Here is a 24,586-nt window from a genome sequence, read left to right on the forward strand (position 1 = left end):
ACTGGTCCCAGACCTTCAGGTCACTCTGAGACTCGGCAGCTGATTCCCAAACCATGCATGGCTGCACCAGCTTTGCCTGCTTGGAATTGCAGAAAGCTGGGTGCTCTCTCTTTCAGCTCTGTCTTTCTACTACTGTTACTCCCTTTTTCTTCTTTCTTCAGGTATTTCCCTAACTCTTGCCCTTTCAGCTTCCATCAATCCTTCCTGAATTCTCTTAAAGATTTCAGAGACTGATTTTAATTCCTGAAATACTTAGAAGTACAGGTAATTTTAACAGGTCTCAAGGACTTGTATAAATCCAGCTATCTACCAGTCTACACAAAAATTAGAATTTAGATATGTTCACCTGTACTCATAGCAAGCTCTGCAAAACCAAAACTAAGCGGACTTATAGGTTCCTCCATTTCTGCGGATCTTTGGATACAATGATATGTTGAGAAATGGATATCAGTACAAGGTGGGGTTTTGTGTTCACATTATTTTACTATATTACCAAGGAATATATAAATCTGTCATATGGATAATGGAACTCTGTCTCCAGAAGTTTCTCTACAATATTGTGGTAAGAGAAAACAGACTGTGTTTAATTAATTCTAAAGCTCTTCATGATAACCAAGTGATATCTTCCCAGCAGCATTCCAGTTAGAAAAAAATCACGTCTGTTAGACACAAGTCCCTGTATTTCATAAAATTACTTCTGCCAGTATCCTAGAGACTTACAGAATTACCCTCATCCCTTTCATGTCAATGATCACTCCTTTAAGATCAACTCTCCAGTATATCTCTATAATCCTTTATTGTTACATTTTGTTGCTGAAAGTTTTTTCTTCTTCTTCTCACCTCAGAGACTACTCTTCCTGTTCTGGCTCTGGCTGGAATAGTTTCTTCATAGTAGCTGCTTTGGGGCTGTGGTTTGGATTTGTGCTGCAAGCAGTGCTCATAATTCACAGTGTTTCCATTATTGCTGAGCAGCACATACATGGTCAAGGCCTTTTCTGCACCACCCACCAGTGAAATGGCTGGGATGTGCTCAAGGAGCTGGGAGGGGACAGAGCCAGAACAGCTGATCTGAAGTGACCCCAGGGTTATCCATCCCATATGGCATCACGCTCGGCATACGGAGCTGGGGGACAAAGAAGGAACATTTGCAGAGATGGTATTTGTTTTCCCAAGCCGCTGTTATGTGTGGCTGAACCCCTGCCTGCCCTTGGGAAGTGGTGGATGAATTCCTTGCTCGGGATTTGTTTGTTTGTCTTTGCTTTACCTATTATGCTTTATCTCAGCTGATCAATTTACTCACTTTTATTCTCCAATTTCTTTCCCATCCCATGGGCAGGAAGTGAAAAAATGTGGGGATCAGTTAACAGCTGGGACTAAACCATGACACAACCTCAACTTGTTTACTCTAGTTTAAAGTTGAACTGGTGGGCCAAATTATTTACAGGATTGCATAAAAATCCCAGCTGAAATATAATTAAATACAGTTTATCTTCTAACAGAGTGTAATCTGGAAGTTTAATGATTACTTCAAGGAAAAACAGTCTTTAGTCAATTCTTTCTGTCACATCTTCTCAGTCATCAAATTCTTCTTGTATGTTCTTGGGGATAGAGAGGGATTACAGATCAGTCTTCTTCCGTGCAAAGTCTGGCACAATAGGTCCTTTAGGTTCTACTGGAGTGCAAATAATCACCACATTCTTAGGGTGTTTAAATGTCACAGAGATATGTTTAGTCTAACCAGGTGCACAGTCAGATGAAAGAAAGACTTAATTGGAGAACTCCAGCCTCGGAATAACTGATTGGATTTTTCACCTCAATTAAAATTATTAGCAAGCTCTAATGCACTTCCCACTTTCATCAGAGGATTTTTACTGACAAATGGGTGGACCTATTGTTGCCCAGATTAAACAGAACTTCTCTTAACTGCTTAGAAATGACTAACGATTGAATTTATTGAACAAAGAAAAGTAGGTTCCTCTGGCAGACATTCCAAGGATCTGCCTAGAGCTCAGAGAATAATAAGATTCAGTAACCCAGTGCAAGGCTTCCAGTCCAGCGAACTGCATAATCCACTTCAGGTGAGTCCAGAACGATGAGTAAAATAATCCACTCCAGTCTTCACGGGATTTCAGACCAATGAACAACATAATCCAAATTTTTATTAGAAACTATAGTCAGAGACAAAAGGTTTTAGGAATAATCAACATGTAAATGTGCTCTATATAGTCAGAACGGGAATTTGTACTACAAGATGTTAATAAATTAATTTTCTAACACTCAGAACATCTGTGGACTCCCATTAGATCAAAAATAAGAAAATAATGGCTCATTAACCATAGCATGCAAATATTTCTGTTCCAACTGACTATAGATGATTACCAGCCTGGGAGGACATGCTTCTCATTTCCAAGTATGCTCATTACACATTTTTCTTATCACTAGATTGGATACACTCTACACTCACGATTCAATAAAAAGTCACTCTTATTAAAAAAAAAAAAAAAAAAAAACAAAACACAAAAAAAAGGACATGAAAGACATCTTCAGTTCAGTCTGTTTGATTCCTTTGTTATTTTCTCTAAATCTTTATTTTAATTGTTTTTGTGCATTCTCTTGTTGTTGCCTTCTTTATTTTCTAATATTTTTTATGAAAATCAGCCAAAATGTGTAGAATTAAAGATGCAAAAGCAGTTCTTGTAAACTTCCATTTCTGACTTCAAAGCTGAATGCTAAGGAGATTTACCTATGAAGAACTGAATACTACAGAGGTTATGTTTGGAGAAAAGAACAAAGAACCTTGATCCTTGAGCAAGGTGATTTGGCCCTGCTTGAGGAGGAGATGGGCATAAAAGACCTCCAAAGGTCCTTCATTCCTAAGTTAGGCTAAAACAACAAACAGGACTGAATTAATTTCTATGAATTTAACTGTTGAAATAATGAAGTGTTGAATAAATGAAAGAGTTAACACTTGCGAGCAGATTTCTTCTGAAGTCAATGAAGTAACAAATAAATTCTGAGTGTGGAAGGTCTGTGTTTTTAGTACTTCTCTTCTGTATCTCATTTTCCTGTCTCTTTTTTAGGATGATTCTTCCATTTCTTGTAAATATTCCATTGAAATCTTTCTGAGATTTTTCCTAGTAAGAATGGAAGTATATGATACAAAACCTTAGATGAAATTTGAATTTTTCAAAACAAAATTAAGACCCTCAAATTTCAGAATAAAACAGTTCACTGATAGAAATAATGTATTATAATACGTTAATTAAATCAAGTATTTTGTCACTAGGTGGCACTTCTGGGGGGGTTGTAAGAAAGGGCATAATTTTCTTTGTCAAAATTTCACATTTAAAATAGAAACAATTTATGTCAGCTGAATGAGCTCCCAAAACAATGAGAGCTCCCATGTGTCTCAGTTTTCTGCTTATTCCTGAACACTTTGATAATTAAAGTTTTCTATATAAGAAAAAAATTAAAATATGCTGTCAAGATACCACATACTCCCCCAAGGTGCAAATTACTTTCTGATCACTTTGAACTGATAAAAACTCCTTAAAATGCCTTCTTATCATAAAAGCATATTTTTGTCTTTATCAAACATATTAATTTTGAACACGCTGGGATTCTGAATTTGTTAGTGGTTTGCAGAGATGTCATTGTGACAGGGACCATTGTAGATGTGGATATTAGTATGACAGGAATGAATTCCTGCCTGTTCAAAGTACTAAGAATTTGTCCTCTGAAAGTAGTTCAGATTAGCCTATTAATTATGTTAATATTCTGAAATTAAAAAAGCCATGGAAGAACAAAATGCTGCCATATTGTCATCCAGATTATTTCCTTCACTTCAAGCTATGTGGCCCCCAACCACTTTCACTGGCACCGAGAAATCCACCCAGCCACCCATGCACTTGACCGTTAGCAAATGGAGAGTGAAAACAACCATCCAGCATCTTCGGAGCAAGGGTGTTTTGTGGACAGATTGTCTGGCCACTGCACTAGGATTCCCATCCAACTCTGAAAATGTTTGCAAGGAATAATAAAACTGCCAAAGGTGTTTAAGAGCAGTCAGCTAGTTTAAAGTGCTACAGAATTCGGTTTCCTGGCAAATGCTCTAACAAGCTTTGCTACAAAATGTCAACATTTGGATTCACAGCATCCCAAGATACCTGTTAGTTGCAGCTCTGCTGAAGCTCTGAAGGTTTAACTATCTGAACAATGAAAAATTAGTTATAGCTGGAAAAATAACAGCATTGAAGCCTAACTTCTCCTGAAAAATATGTGCAAAGAATAGGCAAGAATTCTTCTAAGCTGAAACAAACATACTAGCCCTAAAGTGGTTTCTGTGCTTTGGTAGTGTTCTTTTCTCCCAAGACAAATATTATTTCATGAGTTATGAGATGGAAACTTTATCCAGTGAACTGGCTCATCATGTCACAGTGTTCAAAAGTAACACCCCAGCTTCTTCTGCTTTGGTCATAAGACAATCCATTATAGGGCTGTGTTAGAAGTAAAGAGACATGAGTGGTCAATCCCTTACCTATTTGCTAAATAATAGGCTTATTATATTTTCCAAGGTGTCTACTTGATGCAGACGTTTGAAAGCCATGTTCATAAATTGCAAAGAAACAGAATTTCCATGATTACCTTGATACCTTTATTTTTATTAAGCCTTTGGCCAAAGACAAGATTTAATAAGCAGTAGTGAAATTGTCCACTTGAAATTACAAAAGTATCTTAGGAATTAAGAACTTCTCTTGGACTATCAGTGGAAATCTTTTAAGACCCTGTTTTTAAAGATATTTAGGTGTGTCAGTACCTTGACTGTCTTGTGTTTCAGGATCTGTGCTCTCTTTAAAACAGAGAGTGCTCTCTTTAGAACAGAGATTCCTCTTGTGTTATGCATAGCACAGTTAAGCAGTTACAGCAGGCACCACATTTGCCAAAAACATGGTTATGGACATTATGGTAGGAAAAAAAATGGCCTAGGCCACAACTAGACCAGTGCTTTGGGAAATCAAGGCTTGGGCTGAGTTCATAACAAGTCAGGCAGCTCATGGTCTGAGCTGCCAGACTAAACAACAGTGCAGGGAAGCAGATCTTGCCCAAAGATTTTTTTATAAAATAGGGATTTGGAACTGGTAGAATAACATGACAGAACACTCAAACGCTCACACTGAACAAGACTAGCTAGAATATTCATTTCTTTCTGTTGGTTTTGTTCTCACAGGGCCCAGACATAGAAGTTCTGAGCCTCTGCCTGAGAACAGAAATGCAACAGCACAACTTAGTATGCATGGTGGCAGCATGCAAGCAGCTGGGAAAATACAGAAGATGTGAATGAATCTCAGGGAATTTTGATGAATTAGATCAGAAGTTTCACCTTCAGTCTCAAAGCATACTTTATCTGCAAACTGGTAGAAATTAACTGCAAGTGGCACTGCATATATATTTTAAACTTAAATTAACACATGCCTCAGTCAAGTTTCTCAATTTGCCATCCTGTCTGACTTCAATATAACTCAACTATGGCATGTCGCAGACATCTTTTCATGAAAATCCTTTCATTAGGATTCTTTCCTGCTGAGAAGCTGAAAGGCTTCAGCAACAAAATGTAAACAATGGTTATCTGCTGCTGTGGAATGCAATAGGGGCATCTGTGATTGGCCCATCTTGGATGTCTACAATTAACGGCCAACCACAGCCCAGTTAGCTTAGACTCTCTGTCCGAAACACAAACCTTTATTATTCATTCCTTTCTATTCTTAGCTTAGCTAGCCTTCTAAGATGAAACTTTCCCTTCTATTCTTTTTAGTGTAGTTTTAATGTAATGTATATCATAAAATAATAAATCAAGCCTTCTGAACATGGAGTCAACATTCTTGTCTCTTCCCTCACCTGAAAACCCCTGTGAACACTGTCACAATGGCAGAAACCTGTTTTCAGTACACATTCACAGTTAAACAAGAAAGAAAACAAAAGTCAGGTCTGAACAGAATTCCAGGGGTCTTAAAAGAATTTCTACTCCACATTAAACCTGCCTGTTACACATTTAAAAGAAATTAAGCATGCACCGAGTCTCATTAGGGTAATAATAACTGAATAAATTTAAAAAATCTCTGAACTGGACTTGTCCCAAAGTGCAATGAAGAATATATTTTCAATAGTTATGAAATATAAATGACATAATCTAAAATCATAATGTCTTTTGCTCCCAAGGACCATTTCTAAAATTGATGCTGGCACTTATCCTTCTGCAGTATATGTCAAGTGCTGAAGTCCATGATCACAATATTCTTCCAAAGGATTTTTTAAGGACCTTTAAACATTTTGCTTTTCTATCACTGAGCTGCTGAAGCTGCTTCCTGTAGCAATTTTCTTCCAGTCTTCCACACCCATGCTAAGGAAAACTGGGTATGCAAAGAACATCCAGGCTCTCTTCTAGAGCAGAGTTTCATTGCTCAACTTACAAAGCACAATCAGCAACAGGTACTTAATAATGAGAAAATAAAGGGAACCACACAAGGACAGTCCCAATTGTAGTGACTGATAATATGTATCTATATAAAAAAAAAATTCCAAGTGGAGAAAAAAGTTAAATCTTCATGGGACAGAATGTTGGTAGTTTGTATTTTAATTATATGGATCCCCTAAAACCTGATCAGTCTTTAGTGTACTTTTGGACCTTCTTGGGAAATAAGAGTTTTAACATGATATGTCGTCCATGCTATATATTTATTAGTGTATTTTATGAACATGTCATTAAGGAAGTCATGTTTTGAATAATGGATAGGATAGGATATGAAACTACTTAAGCAATGTAAAAAAGTCCCATACCCAAGGGTTTCACATCATACTAGTTCAGAAATAGCATTTTTTTCCTATTTTATTGCTGTAGAATGTTTGGTCCTGCCTAAACGCTCAACTGCAAAGCATATGTAAAAATAACTTATTCCTAAAAAGTAATGAGAACCTGAGACCTTTTTCATATAGACAGATCATAGTATGTATAATTACTTTGTTTGTCTATTAAATATCTCTTGTATTTGAAGCACTCCATTTGGAAAACAGAGCAGTAAAACAAAATAGTAGAAGTATTTGGACACTTCCTAATGAAGCAGGTTTTCATTGGAAAATGTTATTAAGATAATATAATGTCTTAAAATACGTTCATAGAAAATTTCTAGGAAATTTCTGAACAAAACTTTTAAACATACAGAGCCACAGACATAAAGAATAGAACCATGTATTTTGTAATTTTTGTAACAAGATATTTTGAAAAGGGCAGAGCAACTTTTTTCCACTATTTTCCATTTTCCAGTAAAAAAATCCATTTTATTTTTGATTTACCATGCACTTAGTTTGGTGTAAAGTGTTGTTGACCAACATATTCCAAACTTGAAAGTATCTGCATTGTGCTGTAGCTCTGAAGTAAGACTTTATTAATTTATCTGCAGAAACAGAATGAGGAAAAAAAAACTGTTCTACAAGTAAGTTGAGGGTTTTTTCTTGCTTTATATTTTGTAGGGTAAGTCCAGCTTGCTGGTCAGAGGCAACAAAGAGAAGGAAATTATTTGTCTCATCAGTTTAAGTAATTAATTCCTCTCTACCTGGAACAATAGGACTCTTATTTTGATGGGGCAGCAGAGTGCCAGCACAAGCCATAAAAATTTTAGAATTACTACCATATACACTACAATCCAACATTAACCCTCCAGAGTGTTAGTATAGAGATACTATTTTTCTTAGATATATCTACTAATATTTTGGCAACGAGCAGAGTTTTTGACTATTTTTGACTATCTGAAGATATATAGTTCTATATCAAGATGACCTAATTAAATGCTCCATAGGACAACTAAGCCTTAAATGTAGGCAAAGGGGTCTTAAATGAATAATCTTAAATGAAGGCAAAACCCAGTTTCTTTTTACCTAGTAACGAAGAAAATGTTCTAAATCATTGGCCTATTTAGAATAGAAACACCTTTAATTCACATTTTTCTGAACATGGATTTTCTTCACATGAATGATACACTGCAATCCCATCCCTTTACCAAGACATCATTAATTCACCATAGTCACTTTTATCTGAAAGCCAATGCAATCCATATGTGACCTCTTATGACACACTCTGAAGAGTTTGCTGCTCTTAACATCTCTAAACTACCACAACAACTTCTGAACAATGTCAAAAAAGATGACAAGTGGGCCTTGTCAGGATAACAGAGATTATGTCCTGTAAAGTAGATGATTGAAACTAGAGTCTAGACTGAAAAGTACACACATCTATTTTCTAGTGATCCAAGAGCTGATTCATTATTTAAAATCGATCTTTGTACCTCCAGTGCATTTTGTGAGCAGGGACAGAGCCTCTATAATCCAGAGAGTGTGCACCATATGCCAAACAAGCAGGTATTGTAAGTGGGTCTAACTCTACTGATGTCCTCAGAAATGGGATGATTTGCATCAGTTGAGACCTGGTCACCCATCTCAGTGATGTGCATAAACACACTTATTCTAGAGTGTATTTGCTGTCATTTCTGCAGTGGGAGCCCACTTGAACACAAGAGATCCTTATGGCTCCACTGAATTAAACCTCAGCTTTATTATAACAATCTTGGAAGGTGGCTAAAGGCATACTAAAAAATAGGCAATAAAGAATTGGTTTTGAATAGTGTTTACCTCATGCTATTCTCTAAACTAATAAACCTGCCTCCTGCTTATGAAAAAATATCTACATCTTGTATTCTTTTCCTCTGTTCAACCATTTCCAGAGAACACAGAATAATTAGTCTAGCTTTCTGTGTATATTGTTCATTTAATTACACTTTCCTTTTATCATCTGCTGTAATTCTAACAGACTGAGGGTTTACTACACATACATCAAGAAATCAGGCTGACAAGAAAACAGCCTCATTTTCCAAACTATTTCATACACAAAGCAATGGTTTTCAGGGGAAAAAAAATATAGAAAATGAAGCAATGCTACTCCCAAGCATCCCAAACAATGTTCTTCTCACCTGGGGAAAGTCATTTCACCTCAGTTTACATCTCTTACTTCTTTGGAAACATAGTCAGTAATGCGTAAGCTGGTGAATTGGAAAAACATTGTGAACAAGGTATTCCATAATCAAAGCTCAAATAAATGCCATGAATTTATGTTGATTACATAAAAAATATTTTAAAGCAGTCAAAAAATCATATGTATTAGCAAATGCTTCACAAAATGTTTAAAGGACTTACAGAGGGGTTTTATTCTTTATGACCTTAGTTGGAAATGCAGAGTTGTGTTGCTGACTCACTTGGCAGACACTAAAAATGAGGCCTGTTAGCTGCAAATCGGAAATAAAAAAGGAATATATAAAAATTCTTGTCACAATTAAAAAAAAAGTAATAACAACAGCTCATATTTCAAATTTTTGTTTCTGCTATGCACTGGATTTGAGAGTGAACAGAAAGGGAAACAGAAAGACATATCCAGCCACTCCCACCACATTACCATTAAAATAATTGAAGAGAGATCCAATAAAATCAAGTTTTTCTGCATATTCTGGGACCTTTAGCAAATAAGTTGATTTCCAGATTTTAAGGGGAAAAAATAAAATCCAATATATATCTGTATCTATATATCTGTGTATAAGAATGTGTTGGTTTATATGTGTACACACACATAGAGGGCCTCGAGAAATAAACAAAAACCACCAAACAAAAAGTGTACTGTCTAATTCTAGGAAGTTGAGAAGACTTGAGAAATGATTACTTATACTTTCCAAGACCAAACTAGTTAGTTTTTATATTAGAAATGGTGATGCCCTTTCCTTCTCAGTAGGGACAGATTTTGCTCAAAAGCTCAGTTAATACTGTTTACCCTTCTACAATTATAGTCACTCTGTCATTCACAGAAGCCTATCTGCAAACCAACGTTCTTTGCTTCTATATTAACTGTGATAACCAGTTATCAACTGAATGTTCACATTGGCTTCATCTGGCAAACCTCAGAATTAATAGGTATGAAAGGTGTGATAAAAACAAAAGAGAGAGAATTAACTGATGGATGTGTTTAGATCTATATGGTAAAAATGAAATATTATTTCAGATGTCTGTCAGTTTTCTGTGTAGATCTATAAAATAAATATTAACAACATGTTTTAAATTAATCATTTGATTTACATTTCACTTTTTCTACTCCATTTGTTCCACCCTCTTAGTATGAGTCAACCACTGTAGACACCAGCTTTAGCAGGCCACAAAAAGTAATTTTTGGCTTCAGATTCAGTGATCAATTTCTCATCAGAAAATTACACATCAGTCTAATTTCATGGCTGTATTATCCTTCTGTCTAAAAACTTAACGAACTAATTACACTCTGAATTAACTGAAATCAGAATAAGCCCCAGACACTAGCTGCTAATCTGAAAAAACATCTCTTGACAGAAGATAGAATTAATGTGTGTCTCATGCTTTGGAGAAGTTTGCCAAAAGCAGACCCCTTACTGTTTCAGGCACATGGCCTTGTTTCTACCACAAATGCTATTTGCTGGTATAGTGTTTCTCTTTCAAAGATGTCAACACCCCTTTGTAAGGAATTCCAGCCTTGATACACCAAAGGAATGCAGTGTCAGCCTAGAAACTATACTGTCAAGACAAGAAGATTTAGTGGCTCATTTTTTTATTAAATTCGTATTTAAAAAAAGAATTTTTCATGCAATATAGTGTTCTGCAGTCCTTTTGCAACTCTTTGGATGCTTGAAGTGCAGGAATGCAGAAGCTGGAATAACTTTTTTACAATAGCAGTATCATGGGGAAGTAAATGAGGAAGATACTCCCAAAGGAGGCCTGGACAAGAAAAAAACAGGAGATGAAAGCTCGGAATGTGAAGGTATGCAGGAATTCGTTTTTGTTTCCCTGTGTAATTTCTAAAGGAAAAGTTTCCCACCTGCACACTGCCTGGGTGATCCCAACAGCCCAAATGGCATGATGCCGCTGTCTATAAAAAGCTTAACCATACAGCTAAAGCAGATCTTACGTTACTGCAAAGAACTGTCTGGTATATCAGCATGTATACAAATATCTGCTAGAGATAATTTTCACCTACCAGGTCCCTTAGTCTGCCTTTCTTACTTGTCAATTAACAGCTTTCACTCTTGAAAATTGTACATACGCCCTGTGGCTGTTGCCAGCAGGACATCTCCTTTCTGCCTCCTGGCTACATTTAAATGTTAATGACTAATTCTATAGCTAATACATGTAGTTGATTTTATCTTAATGTCTACCAGTTAAAAATGTCACTGCATAGACTTGTCTGAAATGAATTTTTCTAAACCATCTCTTGTTAATTATCTTTTACCATTTATAGCTCTATCTAATGGTCTGTGTTGTCAACTGGGCTGCTAACAGGCATTTCTGCTTTCTGCCTTTGAGATGGGGAGGTGAAACACCCAAGCCTTCAAACAAAGCATAATCTGTTGTTTCCTGATGTGGAAAAGACGATTTGGAAGGACTCAATAAATAGAAGCCAATAAAGTTGAACTTCCAACGCCAACTTCCAATGCCATGAAGTTTCTATGTTTTTAGCTGCAAAACACTTACATAAGGGATGACTTGCTTGTTCCTGAAACCTAATAGCAGCTTTTTTTTTTTTTTAAAGAAAATTATGATTCACAATCATTAGTTTCAAGTAAAGAAGGTAAGCAGGAAATCAAACATCAATTTATATGTCATAATTGTCACATTTATAGTTTTCAGGAAAAGTATGATTTTCAGTCTAACATAATTTATGGACTGATTATAGAATTTTCTGTAAAGATAGTTCTGTGCATGCAGGTATGAGCAGTTTTGAGAAAAAGGAGTTGTGTTAAAAGGAAAAAATAATTTTGAGTGTCTGCTTCCATTGCTTTGCTTTTAGCTTTTATTATTGTCTTAATTGTCAAAACCATCTTTATATAGTAGATGAAAATTCTCGTTCTCAAGTGGAAAGGTATTTCTCTCCTACCTCCCTGGAACTCATGCTTCTTGTATGATTTGAGTGCAATGAGGTGAAGACTGGAGGTAGTCATGAAGAAGGCAATAACTAGTTCTTTCTATTAATAGTGCCATAGGTAAGGTTAATGAAGATCCCAGGTAACTCAGCATGTCCAAATCAGGACGTAAAAGAGCTCATGTCAGGACATTTGGTGATGGATAAAACCATAGTAGGCATAGTTACCACCATGTTGGACCATTTTGGTGGCTTGAACCCAAATTATTTCACTAAAAGTCTCTAAGCTTCCAGTTATATCCAGAGCGTGGGCTGAGACGGCCTCATAAAACACACACTCTACTTTTTTATATTTTCAAGGAAGGGCAATCTTGGCCTCAACAGTGGGTTCAGATTTGCATTTGTCAGGAGCAGTGTAGAGAAATCTCAGCATAGAATGCACATATAATACTGAAAATAAGACAGGGTCCTGGAAAAGTATGTGAGTCTGGAGTGAGTAAGGATGGGACAAACATTTGAAATAGTTGGACAGAAAATATTGTTTTGGAAAGAGCTATAACGACACCCTATTGTCCTCACTGAGTGCACCAATTTCTTTGCAAATAGGATCCTCTGTGCCTTGTTACTCTGAAAATTGTAACAATAGCATTTCACCATATCACAGAGGAAGTGCACAGTGCTCAGATGTCATGGGTGCTATGAGCCATATATATGTTTAAGAGATTGTCTGCAGAGAGATATTCATGCAAATTAAATCCTCATAAAGACATTTTAGAGTGGAATATTAAATTCTGATTAAATTGCTGCTCTCTAAACAACATTACCTCTTGCTAGAATCCTTCTAGAATTCAGTAAGATTTCTTACATTTTCTTTGCCTCAATTAATTTTAAAAATCACCCAGAAATAAACTACTTCAGTGCAAATACACATTTTCTTGACATGCAGACCTCAGGATCAACAGATTCATATTCCAGAAAGATTTTCAGCAGCACAAATAGTTGGCTTTCAGGTTTAAAACAGAGGGCTTGAGTGCATGGTCTCAGATAGCTGTACATTTTCACTTTGAGGCAGTTGACAACAGATGCAAAACAACACCTTTTTAACAATTTCTGTTGATGTTAGAACACCATGTTACATAGTGATGTCACATCACTGATATACGTGGAACATCGGTTTTAAACTCCAGCAGAGGCTTAGCCCTGATTTAGAACTGATAGACAGTATTACTATCTTTTCCATGTCACCATTGATGATAAATTTCTGTATTATGAAAATCTGATCTTGCCAAAGATGAGTTTCTTACGTTGTGTTATGGTACATCAGGCCATGCTGCCTATTTCTTTTCTATTTCTTTTCAGTTTCTAGGATTGTATTATATAGAAGAGAAATTTAAGAGCAATTTTTGTAGCAAAAGCTGTATGGACCTCTGGTGGCAAAAGTTTCTTAGTTCTGTTTACCTGTGCAATAGGTTCCTCCAGTCAATCAAAAAACTACGAGTTGTAATTTGTCCTCTCACTGTATAACTCTGAACTACTCTGAAAAAGTCCAGTAGATATGGGTCTCTGACTGTCATGATAAAGCACTTAAGAAACTCCAGCTCTGGTAAAGCTCCTTCTGCTCAGGCCCTTAGGAAAAAAAAAAAAAAAAGAAAAAAACTACAAAGAGGATAGAAACGGTTCTATCCAGACTGGAATGATATGCATCAGCAAATGCATAAAAATTCTACCACAGAAAAATCTGTTCTCACAATAATGTGTCCCTTTCTGAAGCACTTTTATGTAGCATGTAAAATTCATGTGTATGGTGTGTCCATACTCTCTGGCTCCACACATTCACAAATACATACATCCACTTATAAAACTCTGTAGAGAGAGGCATGAAAAGAGGACACCTAATCTGCAGAATCATTCACTCCTAGCACATCTTAGCAGGAAACACAAACTGGAAGCAAATTTATGAGGGTCAATGACAGCAGCTACTGCTACCTAGAGAAATTCCAGGAAAGCGTTTGACTGGCAAAGATGAGAACCTCGAGGAAGTCAAGTAATTATACAGACCTCTGATGCCAGAATAACTTGATGCGTACCCACTTGTAATTGGTTAGCCTGTCTACAGTTGCCTACATAATTTTTACAAACCTCAGTACAATTTGGTGGGCAAGGCATTTTCAGATAGTAGAGGACTTACCAATTGGCAGAAGTGTCTTCCTCCTCCTTCTGGAAATAAATAACCTTTTAATGTGGTCAGAAATGGCTGAGACAGCAAGGAGATCTGACACTATTTCTTTTCCTTAGCTACTGTTGCTGATGACCAATATTTAATCATTCCTAAGCAGGTTCTGTTCCTTATTTATTTAGAGTAGTTTGATTCCATAGAATGTGACAGTTTTCTGACAGCCTCCAAATTCTTTCAATAATAACAGAGATAGTGACAAGATCATTTAGAAATCTCTCACATGCTGTATATGAATGGAGCTACATATCTGCTGTAAGTAACAGAATAATGAAACAGCAAATTGTTTTGTAGAGGGAGCTGAAATTAGATTGTACTATGCTGCCAAAAGAGACAAAAAGAGACAGATGAATTTTGGAAGGACAAGAAATTGTTATACCCCTGAGAACTGCTGGTTGTTATTTCTTACCTCAAGGACGTACAAGCTCTTCCCATCTTGGCAAGAGGTAAAAAACCCTGATCAATTCATAAACCTCTAAAATTCTATAGAGAGGAAGCAAGCAGTTCCTTCCACTAAGTGACTGAAGGAACTCAGCTGAAATTTTCAACCTGTATATTTGCTGATTAAATCAACAAATGCCACTGAGAGCCACTGAGAATTCAAGCCCTGAGAAGCAATCCTAGGTAATTCTGATAGAAGTAACCCTTCTCCCCCTGTATTCCACAAGACTTTAACCTAAAGGTCCACAAATGTTTTCTTTCCAAGGAGCAAAATCCTGGAACTTGAATGGTCTTGCAAAAATAGGCAGAACTATAGGGCAATGGGATGGGAAATAGGACAAATGGGATTTCTTACTTTAGTCAGCATCCTGGACTGCAGCCAAACCCAGGGTTTTTTTAAAGACGACACCCAAAAGTCCAGGTACAGGAATGTATTTCCCAGATAATAAATTCTGTGGAAAATCTGAATTACTTTTATGTGTGTAAGTAATAATAACATTGGGTTCATTACTCCTAAGGAGCACATGAAGAACACAGATGTATAAAAGCAGTTAATTAAAATCATCACAAAGCAAAAGAGAATGTGCATCACTAAATAATATCCTTGGTGATGTTGAATGCATTTCAGACCTATTTTGAAAACTGTGTATTCTATGAGTTTACCAATCATGAATGCAGTATTACATTTCACTAACCATTATGGATCATATTGCAACAGACTCAGAACAAGGAGTAAGGGGGTGTAAAGTTTCATTTCTTTCAGTTATTTGTTGTTTGGTGTATGTTATGTTGAATAAAATGCAATAATGTCTCTCCTATTAAAATATTGCTAGGCTCCCATACATAAAATAGATTTTAAAAAATCATATAAGGCAGAACTCCAAGTACTTGAAACCATTCTGCAAAGCTGAAGGGTAGGACCTGCAAAAACTCTTTCATATCGCCTCTTAAATACACTGTTTACTATACTTTTATGTTGTTTAAATACATGTGTTATAAATTATTCAAGATTGTTTTCTGGTCTAAATTAGAATAGTTCTAGAAAATGTAAAGTTATGGAATTACTATTAATTCAATTCGGTACCTTCAGGATTATCAATTAAATAAAAAAGCAAAATCTAATCTTCCATTACCACAGCAATTTTTTTTTTCTCTTTTTGCTTCATTAATTAAAAAGCGAGTTTTTCATTGCATGTTATTGTGAAAATGAAGGATGGGAATAAAAATAAGACAGAATGAGTAATGTTTTGAGATTCTAAAGAGGTATAATTTTGTTTAGAAATACTAAGACATAGCCAGTAGGGACTTTTGAACTGGGGACAGTACTATCAGCTCTTATCTGGCTGCAAGTACGGTTTGGTAGAGTAGCTACAACTTCTGTCTTTTAAGATTGACTTTAAAGAATATTGAGATGTTTTATAAACCCATTTCTTAGATGTTGAAAATACTAGGTCTCTACTGCTTAGATTTTCTCCATCTGGATGAGAATTCTGTATCATATTCAGAACATGCAGAAAAGGGTCTTATGGATATTTTCATCTCTCACTCTTCACATGGCCAAATCCATAACCCAAGAAACAAGTGTGTGAACTTCAAAACTGACTAGATGACATGAGAAGTCATCTAAAGGGATTGCAAAGAGATAATCCCAGAAAAACTCATCAAAAGGAGAGGGAAGAAGACATGTATCTTTCAGAGCATGAGCACTATGCCATAATTTGTCAGATATATACGATTCCTCATTGGATTTGGCACTGGGAACCTAAATCACACATCTGACTGTGTAAATATCCTGGATTTCATTGCATTGCATCATCTTAAATTACATGTGAAAGTATCTTTTTTCTGAGTCATTGTCTTTGCAAGAGGAATTTTCCCCATGTGATCCCATCCAGCTCACATTAGAAGACACAGGAGGCCACTCTTTCCTAGCAGTGACTCTCCAAAGCCCACCTCATAAGGACTGAAGCACAGAAAAAGGATAAGGTAGGACAGCTTTGCTGTTATATACATATAACCTGTCTCTCCATCATTACAACATGAGTGAAAACAACTATAATGAATCTTCTGAAACTGCAAAAGGAATTAAAACTGAATTCATTGCAGTTACTCAAGCTGGAATTTGGCCAGAATATTAAGGTTAGTTTTCCCACCTGTGGTGAAAAGCAGAGGATTTTTAATGATCATGGGATACCTTTGACCATAGTTCATCTCTTTTTATTCCTACCACACTGAAGAGTTCCAACTTCCCATACCCCTTTCCTACTGTGCTACATGATTTCAATAATCCTTGGGGCATTGCATGGTTCTTTTACACACAGAACTCCTGACTCTATGACTATATGGATGATGAGTTGTCCCAAAAAGACATGCTGACCCAGATTATTGCAACTGCCAGGAATAAAGAATACATCCCTGCTGGTCTATAGCTGCTTTATCCTATAAATCAGACCCAGAAATCTGCTGAGACATTTCCTGCAAGAATGCTTTTGTCAAATATTGCAAGATAGACTTGTAATCTTTGGACATGGCTTCAGGAAGCCAGATAATCCAAGCTCTTGTGACCAGCAGGAAGCTGCTGGAAAGACATTCAAGGCTTCATGAAGGCTATTTCCATTTTACATAGATTCCTGCATCTTTCAGATTGTAGAGAGGGCTGTCAGATATGACTTCTTATGGAAAAGGAGACTACTAATAAGGAAAAGTCTCAAAGAATTGGTCTGGGTAAAAATAAAATATTTATCCTCACAGAAATACCAATGCTCTCATGTTTCTCTGCTTTCTGGATGTTCATGCCTCCTGCACAAGTGTACCTCTGTCCATTCCTACACTGCTCTACCTCTCCTGGCATTGATGAGTTACTGTTCATCAGCATAATTTACAGAGAACTTGAGTGGAGAAGTGTAAGCTTGAGTGGGGTTTCAGCTGTGTGTAACTGACTGGAAGGTCTGCACTTTTTCAGTCGGGTCTTCAGATAAAATGTAGGGGCTGTTTACAAGCATGAAATGCTCATCTTCTTACAGAGTCTGTGAAAATGGATGTACATGATAGTTAAATTATGGGATATTTTTCACAGCATCTTTGAGCTTTTAGAAGGACTTAATTTGCAGGAAATGAGGCTGGGGGTCTTTAATTGACCTAAGGTAGTTAGCTGATGTTTAATTGATTTGGGGCTCTAGGTGAAAGGAAGGATGTAAGAAGGGATGATCTTTAGTACACAAAAGGAAAAAAATCTTTTTTTTTATTCATGTACTAAGACATTTTTGAAAAACCTCCTGATTTTTTATTATAGTAGTAAAAAAAGTCCACTTTTTGGATTCTTTTTTTCTACATCTACATATTTTCAGCTTTTTCAATATAGTTTCTTTGGATCCAATGTGTTTCTTACTGTATTTGCACAAAAATAACAGCACAGAACCTCACTTAGTCTGAGTCTCAGAGCTACTGAAATACAAACAAAAGGGAATAATATGTCTCAGGAGAAGCAAAGTAAAACAGTAGGAAAATCTTGGTCAAATAAGTTGTCTTAGAGAAACTAATGACTACAGAATTTGCTGCTAATTATGACTTCAGATGTGGTATATACATTTATTTATAAAAATGAAAAAATCTTTTTTTGTTACCTAAGTCTCTTTAAAATACAGAATCAAGCTATTTCAAAGTTGACACACTGTAAATTTGCCATATTTATCTGAAAAGCAAAACAGGAAATGTCTACAGTTTTTCATAGAAACTACACCTTTCCATCATTTTCCCAACTGTTTTGGCTTTCCAGTTTCTTCACCTGTTTCAAGGAGAGCATGAATTCCTTTATTATTCCTGTAGTCACAGTTGATAAAAATCTGATCCAGCTCTCATCCTGCCCAACCTTAATTGCTTAAAGCTTTTTGTCTTGTCTTTCCCTGCCAACCTCATTCTTCTGCAAAACTCTCTTGTTAGCAAGTCATAAGACAGAATACAGATAAACCCATCTTTGAGCACATTGAAGATGCTTGTTAAAAAGAAGTGTTATTCTTCTCTTAGTTTAAAACATGACAAAATCAATTTTTAAAGCTTCACATCTTAAAGTGATTTTGAAGCTCTGAACCCTTTAAGTGATGTGCAAACAGCAGAATCATATCACATTGCCAATCAGTTGCTTGCTACAAACTCAATTTTCCATGCTGCTTCAAAAGCATGGTATAATCAACAAGTAAGCCTTTAAAATGCAAATTAAACAAAGTGCACCTTTAGATTGAAACAAGAAATAACTCATTTCTTCACACACCAAGACCAGAAAAGTCTATTTCATCCCATCACTTAGAAAGTGGCACAAAGTTATTGGAGTATTTCAGAGGTCATTTTACCCAGATGCCCCAGTACTGAACCCCCTTGCTTTAATTTTTAAGACCTGTGATTATTTAATGTAATTAATATTTGCATGCTATCCACACAGAAAAGATTAGTGTTGCAAGTATCATGGAACTATTCCCATCTGACACATGCTCCTTGCTTCAGAGAACACGGAAATGAAAAACCAACAAACTAACAACAGAATGCCTTCCTTATGAAAAACATGGGAGGAAAAGCTTTCTGGTCTTTTCTAGAGGAGAAAGCAGAAAGGGAAGCCAAAGCCATCTTAAAATGTTCCTAATACTGATAATTGTGCTGAGGGAAAAACAGGCAATTCAATTGGGTTTCTCCAAGCTGCCCTCTCCAAATCCCCTGCCACCTGCTCCCATTACTGAGGCGGAAGTGAAATGTATTTATGCTTTCTAAGGACAGAAAGGATACCATTCCTGAAAAAATCAGTACTTCTTTTACTCACCACAGAAATATGTTCAAAGAGGTGACAATACATTACCTTGCATGAACAGTATATAAAAAAAATCTCTTCTTATTTTAAAAGCATGAATGATTGCAAGCCTGAAATCTTACCCAACAAACATTTAATTTACACTTAGTCCCAGAAAACTGCTTCTTGTCAATGTTGACTTTGTGTAGTTTTCACTTTTCATTACTAGGTCTGGTTATCCTTTCTGATTAAAACTGATATTCTTTCTTTACCGTCTGCTACCAGATGTTTTCCTATCGTTTAAATAACTCTCCCATGTAATTTAAATTGCCCCTCAACTGCCTCAACAAATTTCTCTCTGCTTCCTTGAATTATTTTCAGTAATCTTTTCCATGAGTCTTCTGCAAGTGCAAATACCAGAACTGAAGACTGTACAGAGAGCATTTAGAAACAAAGCTGTGTTGGGGTTTGGTGTTTGTATCACAGAACAAGTAACACTGCTGGAATGCAAGGGTAAAAATGATTTTTTTTCCAAATTTTATATTAACATTCAAGATACTTTTACATTATGTGTTAATAAAATTTATCTGCATCTCAAAGCTGGAAGCCTAATCCTGGATTACAGATTTTCAGTGGAAATCTTTCTTCCCAAGACACCTAGCCCTTAATTCCTCCTTTCCAATACCCTCTAGTGGCTGAAGCGCTACTGTCTTGTGACTACAGGAGCTGATGCTCAGTGAACTTATTATGCTAAAAGCAAGTTCAAAAACAGGCTTAATGGAGCACTAGACAAATTCAGTTGAATTAGGGTCTGGTATTTTGACAGTGAAAATTAGGATGGAAATACGAATAAGTCTGGATGTTTGTATTACAAATGCTCAGCAGTGAATTCACAGAGTTGGGAACAAAGAAGCTACGAATAATTATAGCAGTTATGGAAAGTTTACTGAAGCAATAATTTATATTACTCATAATACAAATTATTTCAGGAGCCTGAGATAAGAGAAGAAAGGAAGTAAGCTGAGCCTTGCACAGAACTAAGATGTGCTAACTGCTCATGAACAGCTCTACTAAAGCAGTGCTGGGAAGTTTGACTTTTCGGTACTGTCCAATAAGCGGTAAATTTTGACATTTCCCTCCTATAAAGCTGAACTTAAAGACTTGTCACAGCCTTTTCTACACTTGAGACGATAGCCTATTGCCTTTAAAAATAAGCCACATCCTATTATGTCAGTCTGACTTCTGGAACATAAAGACAAGGGAAAAACTGCTAAGCCAGGACTGCCTGGAAAAGATTATCCTCAAAAAAACCCCAGATCTTATTTTTTTACCAAGGCATCAGTATACTCATTAGGTTGAATTTTCATTTTCAAAAGAAGGGAAAGAAAAATATGAACAGCAGTGTATGTCATGTGGCTCTTCCTCCTCACACCTGCTAAATGCTTTCTGCACATCAATGCCTACCCAGGAGAACGGCTGCCAACTCCCAATCTGTCCTGTGCGTGACCAGCCAGCAAGCAGGGTATTTCTTAGCAAAATACTGCTATTGTAGGAAGGAAAATTCCAGTGCTCCTTCAACAATTGCAACCAGTTTAAATCCATCCTAGCAGTGGTTCTCATAGTTGATGCACTGAAAAATGCCATCATTTTACAGCTGATGGACTAAAACCTATACCCCATCTATATGCCTTTTTTTGATACTAAAATTCTCTTGATAAATAAAGCATACGGATAAGTGCTGAGCAGGAGTCCATGGAACCCATAATTTTGTCCACTTGTACAAAAGAGACAATCATGCCTCTATTTCAGGAGAAACAGTAACTTTATTTGAATGATCATTTTTCCAAGTAGTTTGCTTGCAGTTCCAGCAGCAGAATATGCAAACTAGTTTATCTTGTGAATCTAAGGCCTCTCATTTTAACTCGAATGGGAATATTTCACCACATGATCTTTAGGCTTACAGGAAGTTTACCTTTGTATTTCTTTTCTTTAAAACTGAAAAAACCCCACCTACTAGATCCTGCCACCAAGATCTCATCTCTTTCTATCGAGTATTTCTAGTTCAAGAGCCTTTCTAAATAGTGATAGAGGTCAGCTTATAATGTCAATTTTTATGCCTGATAATTAGTCATAGTCCATGATACTGGAGCTGGTTTGGAAATGTGGAGAAGCATAGAGCTTTGATGAAGGATTAAACTGAACTATCAGAAAGAACTCTTAAGTGCAAAAAAACTGACTTAACACTTTGAAAAGACATCTAATAAACACTTTCGACATCTTAAGGAAACACCTAGTTTAGTCCTAAAATAAACTTGGAAACGCTCAATAACAACTGGGAAAGCCCCTCAGGTTTGTGACAGTAGGGTCACTTTGAACCCCCTTGAACAATGTAGCTTGGGGAGCTACAGCTCCTTAGAGGGACCCTTCTGTAGAAGGACTAAAGAGGAGCCTACAGCATCAACAAAGTGTCCTGCTTGGTGCTGTTTGCCTGTTTGAAGCAATCTTACAGGAGTTAACAGCTCCCTGGATGCAACAACACCCATGAGTTTAAAAAGCTGCCATCTTATTTGTAGCTTGCTCTTCATCCCAGTATCTGAGTGAAAAAGGAACCCAGGGGATTACAAACACGAAGTATAAAAGCATGTCATTCTCTGCATGATCAATAGATCTACTGATCCTATTTCTTCATTCTAGACTACACTACACAAAATACAGTGGATAAATAATACAGTGAAGTCAGTTGAATATTTCAGCTTGCTGGACAAGAGGATGCCTGCATGTGTGTTTGTGCACACACATCTGAGAATTCTTTAATCTTATGCCATCTTTGGTAATGACTGAAAAATGTGAAAAATCAAAATGTGCAAAATCAAAAAAATATGCATTTTCAGTATTGGCCAGCAATCATTCAAAATTTGATGCTTTAAAAGTGTGAAATCATTCCTTTCATGAAGTGGATTCATTTTTTCTGTTCACACAGCTGAACATCCTCTGCATATTCCACACATATTTCAACAGAAACCAAGGTCTGGCTGTTTAGTGCTGTTAACAATTCCAGAATACCTCTCATACCTCTCATACTCTCACACTAAGATCTTTTGCCTGGGGACTAGATTTGAAATCCAAAGCCCAGCAGGGTGATTTTAAACAACTCCTAAATTTGGAACCTAGTGACAGAATACTTGGGGTTCTGCTGCCTAGCAGTTTTAAGTGCAATCTACTTTTGCCTAAGTAGTTGGCTGAAGTTTTCTCACAGTCAGTATTCTCTAACAGAAAAATATCTCAAAACTGGAGAAGTCCCCTAAACAACTCCATATCACTGCGATGTAGCCAATATATTTTCAGATTATCCTTGGCCATACTGTGATGTATTAAATATGTAACCCACTGGAAGGAAAAAAGGAAGAAAGATAGTTGACACTGTAGCAAAATCATCAGGAAATTGTTATTTATTCTGTCAGGTTCAAATGATCTGAACCCTCAGAACTGTGCAAGGAACAGGATAAATATGAAGTTTAAGAAGAGAGGTGCTTGGGACAGTATTTTTAGGTTTAGGAGTTAGTTATATAGGAAAAAATATCAGGTGCAGAACAAGTGAGAGAGACTAAATCCCCAGACTTGAATAGATGTGTTACTGGAAATCATGACACCTCACACTACTCACAAAGGGAGAATCACACCTTCATCTATAACAACTTCTGCTTACAGAAGTGAAAGCAGTACCAGGCTTCCCATTGCTCTGAAATGCAAACAGCAGGAATGTGACTGCTTTGTTTCCCTAAATATTTGGTTCCTGATATTCCAGAGTCCTGAGGCAACTGGTTGTTGTAGTTGCCAAGCCACTCTCCATGATATTTGAAAAGTCATGACAGTGAGATGAAGAGAAACTTCAAACTGATCTGATCTCCTCCACTACAGCAGCAGTGGGGCTTTGATGGACTGCCTCATGCCAAGACACACTTTGTCTCACTTGCTAGTAAATTATTCAAGCTGGAATTAACTAGGAACGGGCACTGTTGACCACCTGCAGGAATTTCTTTGGGCTCAAGGTCAGCATGCCTTTCTGAATTCACTGCCAGTTTGCTTCACAAAGAGGCAATGTTCTAAACCTGCAATGTTCAGACAAGCTGCTGGCTGCTTACACGTATTCCCAGTAATTCTGGAGCGCAAATCATAAACTCTCCTCAAAAATACATTGCTGAACAGTTGCACCACTTCAAGGGTGTACCTGTGCATAGTAATTCTATATGAGTGCCCACAAATTAGGTTTGGATAAGCTGGGATCACTGCTTGGCTCTGCACTGCACTGTGTACATGGTGATTCTCTAGTTCAGGTGTGATAACTGCATATTCTGTTTCTCCTAATTCAATTCCCTGAATGTTGGCCAAGAGCGTTTCTGCCATAGGAGCAGTTACAGCACTAACATGCAATCAATCAAATTCTTTTAAAATCCTGTAATTTTTTTCTGCAGCTGTTTTGAACAGCTTCTCTACAATTACTAATTGGTCAATAAAAGAAAGGTCTATATTCATTGAAAACAGCAAAGGAAGAATATTCAACACAGAGCCAGATGGATTATTACTTTTTTCCTTTCAAATATGTTTAGATGCCAAATATTGCCACTGTGTCATCCTCTCATTCATTTAAACAAAAAATGTGTAGGAAAATAAGATATTTCAGAGATCTTATTTGATGTGGTGATGAAAATACTGAGCAAAGTGGTACAGAAGCCTTTGAACATGAGGAACAATGAGAGTTTGTGAAAGGCAGTTTTCATCTTATCTCCGCAGTCAGGGAGAAAAAGGACAACCAAAAGAAGGTAGGAAAGGCCCCAGTTTGAATCTGTTTCCCTTTCAAGGTAAAGCTTCCATTTTTTCACACATTCACAGGGAAAACTGCTTACAAATGTGAGTACAAGATTTATGGTTAAGGAGCAGCAATTGTATCATAGTGACTGTAGACTTGGAAAAGATAATATTTTTCATTCAAAAGGCATAATTATAAACCCCAAATAGAATAAAATTTGGCTCATTTTCACTAACTGATCTTTTTAATAACTTGGAGATTGCATAGGACAACAAATACAGTAGGATTATAGATGGAAATGGAAGCTCTGAACATGTGTATGAATAGAAATGCTTATAATATTTCAATCTGCATCTC

This window comes from Molothrus ater, chromosome 7 (assembly GCF_012460135.2).
Source record: "Molothrus ater isolate BHLD 08-10-18 breed brown headed cowbird chromosome 7, BPBGC_Mater_1.1, whole genome shotgun sequence".
In the NCBI taxonomy this organism is placed as follows: domain Eukaryota; kingdom Metazoa; phylum Chordata; class Aves; order Passeriformes; family Icteridae; genus Molothrus; species Molothrus ater.